Source organism: Triturus cristatus, chromosome 11 (assembly GCF_964204655.1).
Source record: "Triturus cristatus chromosome 11, aTriCri1.1, whole genome shotgun sequence".
Taxonomy (NCBI): domain Eukaryota; kingdom Metazoa; phylum Chordata; class Amphibia; order Caudata; family Salamandridae; genus Triturus; species Triturus cristatus.
In genome coordinates, this window is record NC_140594.1 from 446,678,752 (window position 1) to 446,684,803 (window position 6,052).

The window sequence follows — 6,052 nt, forward strand, 5'->3', positions numbered from 1 at the left end:
GTTGTACCAGTATTCTCGTTTAAAACCCAGACCGTACCCGAGTACAGGCAAGGGTTCCTTGCCTGTACTCGGGTACGCGAACACGACCAGATTAAGAGAAAGTTTGACTTTGGAGTAATAATACACGGAGGAACGCTACGAAGGGGACGCAACAGCATAGAACACAGGGACTTGGAGAAGATACATCTGGGGTGCTTCGGAATAGCAGAAACGCTGCTTGTGCAGGAAGAAAAGTAAATGGTGATTGCCAAACAGAAGGTTATTGACTGATCGTGTGTGGTCTGGGATTTAAACGAGAATACTGGTACAATTTAAAGAGGATTTCGAAAGAGGATACTGCATGGACGGATACTCTCAGAGAAACATACGTGAGGAACTTAAGCCCTGAAGAAGCCGGTGGTACTATCCCGACCACGGCGAAACGCGTTGGCACAAGGGATTGGAATTAAGAAAATTAAAAGAAGATGATCGTTAAAATCTAATGGAATCTTGTGTTGATTAATGTTCTAACTGCATCAACTGAATTATACTTTGATTAGGTGTTTTTCTGTTGAATGGCTAAAAGCACTGTATAAGCTGTGTGCTCCGAGAAGTCTATATTTAAACCCTGTGGAGCAGGTAGGCACAGACTATGGCTGGTGCTTTGAAGAGACAGCCATTGTCACTTGGTGCTGTGTATCTGTGAAAGCATGCAGAACTTCCACAGATCTGACCCAGTGATGGCTCTCTGTGATCTCACTTCCAAGCAATCACCTGCTCGCACACAATCACCTGCTCACTCGCACGCAATCACCAGGCCTCGGGTCATCTACTGCATGCATTAGCTAGGCTGTGAAACAGTGGCGGTCTGTAGCCAATCAGTTCATGGACTGTCCAGTGCATCACACGTGAAAAACTATTTCAAGATGTTATGCACCTACCACATGTTTACTGCAGAATGTGTAACGTCATGCATATGGTTGCTAGATATCACAGCTCAACACTGACACACAGGCTCACCATAAACCCATGGCAAGTTTAATTCAAGAAACTAAAGAAGCTATAAACATATCACAAACACACCTTCCTTCACCCCCACTCAGTGGAGTGTGAACACGGAAGCACATTGGAGCAACTGTGCTTATAGCAGAACTCACAAAACTTGTGTACTTTGACATTTTTTCTTTTTTTGCATATTTATATAGCGCAAACTCGACCCGAAGGTATTAGAGCCAGGGCCGGCTTAAGTGCTGGTGGCGCCCTGTGCGACAATGTTTGTTGGCGCCCCCCCCCCATGACCACCTCCACCACCACAGGTATCTCTCGCTAGCACCCTTTAACAGTGACCAAGTCTCCATAACCACACTCTCTCAGATGCACTGAATTAGTTATAGCGCCACTCATACCAGTGTAGGGTGTCCGAGCACTTTACATCACACACACATTACACAGAGACAATCAATCATACGCGTGTAAATCAGTGTATAGGAAATGTTACATAAGCCAAAGGACTAAAAGTGTAGGAGTCACATGTCATCCATACTGATAGGCAATATAGTTTAAGAGTGCTTGGTGTGGAAAAGCACAAACTCCGAGGCGAAAATGAAACCGCATAGTTGGGACTTTTCTTTAATAATAAGAATCGATTTCAAGCCAAATTAACCCTTTTTGCAACATTAATTAATGTTCTAATAATGTATACTTTGCAGTCTGTATGCAGTTCCAGGATGAAAGTTAATAGCTCACTATACTATATATTAGGACTTTAAGTTATAAATTGCAAGTAACAAAAGGATGTCTCTTTTGAAAGCAGTAACCTGCTGATCTGTTTACATCATACGTACTCTGTAATCTACTTGGTACACGTTCTTTGCAGCTTGAATATTAACCCTCTGCACTAACTTCACCTAAATCAAAACCTCAACTATACAAAATGCTGATCTCTCGCCAGGAAGGTAATTAATCACACGAGTTATCTTGACATTTATGTGAGGCCTGGTAATTGGGGGGGGGGAGGGGGGGAAGAAGAAACGCTGCAGCAGGTGCTTCAAAAGCATAATAAAACTTTCAAACACGGCGCCCCCAGGAAGTCAGCACCTGGTATGGTGACCTTGAGGCTCGAACACCAAAGGCGGCAGTTTAGGCCGGCCGACGGACCACATCCTCTCCCCTTCATCTAACATCACTTACTTGCGCCCGGCGTTCTCAGAAAGTGCCGTGGAGGGTCCTCTGGTCTCTGCCCTGCCTGTAGTCCACGTCCCCAAACAATTAACTGCTTCGAGTTCGAGCCTAGGGCGGTACATCGCTTCTAGACTCGCAGATTTGTATTGTATCTCCTCTCTGCTTGCAGCTCCGTCGGCCTGCCACCACCTCCGCCTGGATCGCTGTCAAACTTGCAGAAGCTTGTGTCCTGCGACGTCACGGGCGTATGCTAGGTGGTGGCGGTGCGCATGCGCTTGCATTTCAAACAGGGCCGCGCGCGCGGCACTGGTGGCCCGTTGCGGCGGCCTTTATAATTTATTTGGGGACACTGACTGACACTACTGTAACAGTAGTGTCAGTGTCCCCAAATAAATTATAAAGGCCGCCACAACGGGCCACCAGTGCCGCGCGGCTGCCGCCCCAACAATAGTGCCGCCTGGGGCGGACCACCCCCACTGCCCCCCCCCTAGCTACGCGCCTGTGCCCTCTACGTTGGTGTGCAACACTCATTGATAGTCCAGGTTTTTTTTTAGAATTTGCAGAGCTCTCACAAAACACATCTATTTTGACCTGTGACATGCACATCTGAGTCATAAATGGAGAGCTCAAAGTGCCGGCTATATTGGCCTCCGACATGAACTCACATTCCTATATGAACAATTTGCACATAATTGACCCCTAAAGAGTTGTCACACAGCACCTTTGTCCTGCCCTACATCATATATTTGAACCCCAGAGCTCCCGGCATGCACTTTCTAATTGGCAGCATGCACTAGTATGTGTCCCAGTGCTGACATCTTCATAGAGCTCTCACACCACATCTCTGGTCTAACATTCAGTGTTTTTTGAAGTCTCATTAACAGGACACTCACAAAACTAATTTGTCTCACCCCATGCAAGGAACTGCTCCACAGCCTTCTTTCTGATAAGATCCCAGGCGGATAAGACACCTGCATGTTTACAGCTTTGAATTTCAAGAAGGTTAACTCTCACCTCTCTGAAATCGATCAAATAAAGACAACTTTGTTGAATAAGAATAACAAATTAGCTGGCTCAGTGTAATATACTTCAGTCTTTTTCAGCGCATGCAAGTGTTTCCACAAACCACTCTAAAAAAACAGAGTAAATAAAAGCCATTAAAAACAAAGCAGGCAGGGGTTATCTGTGTGTCTCGTGAAAAGAGAGCAAGATAAATTATTAATATATCTGCTATAGAGATGTGTGTAACCTGCAGGTCCAAAACCCAGCAGAGTTAGACAGCCCAAGCTGTTACTGTGCATAATGCAGGTTTTCTTTACTCTGCAGGAGACATGTTGCAATCACTTTAGGATCAAATGGCGCCCAAAGTCCTTCACACATAGATCTGCCTTCAACATTCAGGTCATAAGTTTTATTCCCAGAAAAAAATCTAAGCGACTTACCTTGTAGCAGAGTGAAAGTTACTAAAGGATGTCCTGTGAACAGAAACATCATAATTTTGTTCACTGATTCCTGTAACACAACATTTACATTTTGGAGCTTAGTACAAATGTGTTAATCAGTGGAATTTAGGTTGTCATATGAAAGCTAAGAGCTGATTTATTAAGAAATTAGTAAGAGAGCGACATCTAGTGATTTTATGATGTGTGTGTGTGCCAGGCCAGGTCCTCCCTGAACCAGAAACAAGCAACCTGGGACCAGTTTCAGATTATCACCCCTCATCAGCCTGACTAGCTTGACTCCAGTGGCATGGAGAGCATGGGACCCACGTCTGGGCATACAGGCTCCAATCGGGGTGATAAATGCAAAAGGAGCAATTGAAGGACATAATGCTGAACAATGCCAAACATTTACCCCAGTACATAAATGTGGGGCTAAATTCATTATTTTTTTGCTCCCCATGCAGACCCACAAGCAGCCGCGGCCAGCTCAAATAAGCGTGGTGGGGCGAGGCAGGGCGCGGCAGGGGGGAAGCCGACAGCATAGGCATTATTTATTTATTTATTTGCTTATACCTATTCTGTCGTCCGTCGGCTTCCTGCCCTGCCCCGCCCCACCGCACCTACCTGAGCTGGCCTCCGCTGCCCACAAGTAGCATTTAATGTACAGGCTCTGGACACATGTAGTATCATTTCCTAGGGACTCACTACAAGTACAAGCCAAGTAGGTGTAAGTCAATTTTAACATGTTTGAAGTAGAGAGTACAAGCACTTGAGCACCGGTTAGCAGTGCTAAAGTGTGCAGAGTCCTAAAGCCAGCAAAGGCAAATTCAGCAAACAGAAGTAGTGAAGGCAAAATGTTTGGGGAATACCCTGTCAAGGATGTCAGGAATAATAATATTAAAAAATAATAATACATATATGTATTATTACTAATAGTGCTATTATAATAATGTTAATACTACTAGCACTACTACTATTACTACTACTAATACTAATAATAACAATAATTATTATTATTACTACTTATTCTCTTGCCATCCTCTTTAAAACAGAAAAGGATGCCTTTAAACATACAAATTTCTTGAAATTTGGGTTCGCATCTCAAATGAGGAAAAAAATATGAGCACATATGTGAATTACTTAGGGTACTCTACTTTCATGTCCTCCTAAAAAAATAATGAATAAAAGGAAGGTTGCAGTAGGTCTTGGGCAATCTGCCGATATTTCACTTAACCAAGTTTAACTGGCCGAAGGTGGTTTAAAAAGCACCATGCCGCCGTTTTTCGCAAACGAAGAACCTCAAAAACACAATTTCTACGGACCCAAATGAGCTTGAAATGACTAGGCGCCCCCCTCGCCTAGAGGAGGGGCGCCATTAGTTGCGCCATGAAACCGAGCTCCAGATGGAGGGGCCAGTTCAAGTGATCAGATTTCGCGATGACGTGTCTGTACACGTATCGAAACCGAAACTTACAGTTAGGTTATAAGGCAGCATCCCTCGTGTCTCCCCCTCTTTGTCTCCTTGGACCCAGAGAAGCCGCAAAAGCGTTGGAAAGGAGAAGGGCGGCGTGGTACAGAGGGTTTCAAGGAGGCCTGGCGTAGCGTGTAGACAGCGAGCTGTTTAGCTCAGCTGATTATTCTCATAGTGTTTGGACGGTGAGTGACTGGACGCACAAACTGGTTACTGTTTCAGAAAGCGCTCATTTTCACCGGGTCTTCTCAGGGGAGCACCACCTTTTCACATAATATTTTGAATTGGCATCTTGGAGCTCCTGATTTCTTGGCATTATGGATAGCGAGGTGCTGCGAGGTGAGAGAATTGTGGAACTGATCGATGACGCTGGGCGGGAAGATAAACTTCCCGACGAGGATGTTTATATTCCGGTGAATGAAGAGCCAGAGCAGGACCGTGATGGTGCGATTGAGTCTGTAAAGGAACAGCCAAGTGCTTAGATTTAGCACTGCAGTACCTGCACGAAAATATCCCACCGCCGGGATGTTTATGATAACACACATGCTTGTCTTTACTGTGAATACCGCATCTGTAGTGGCATCCGCCTATTCTACAGGGGGAAATCGATAGAAACGCAAAAGGAAATGGGCCATGTGATGGGGGCTTCCGCCGCGGTATGCAGGGGCCTGTCCGCATGGTGGACAGTACGGGGTCTTGGATCTCGCCGCGATGGGGCACAGATCTGCTTTCGTGGGGTTTTTGTTGCAGTGGACCTTGAAGTACATATTACTGCTGGTCTCACAACAATAGGCAGTGGGAGGCGGCCAGCGGGATAGATGCTGTGGTTTGCTGGGGCCCGCCTGCCGCATTGGTGGGGGGCGTGGCATTGGTTGTTGTCGTGCAGTGGTGGGCCCGATCGGAGCAATGAAATTCGCGCAGTGGTTGGTGCCGGTGTCTCCAAAGTCTGTAGTCATGGGTTCGATTCCTGCCAAGGCGG

The 6,052-nt window shown here is 45.8% G+C and overlaps 1 pseudogene; it reads left to right on the forward strand.

The window, feature by feature from the left end:
• The first annotated feature begins 5,390 nt into the window (after positions 1-5,390).
• LOC146784423 (anaphase-promoting complex subunit 13 pseudogene) lies at positions 5,391-5,608 on the forward strand (annotated as a pseudogene).
• Positions 5,609-6,052: the final 444 nt, after the last annotated feature.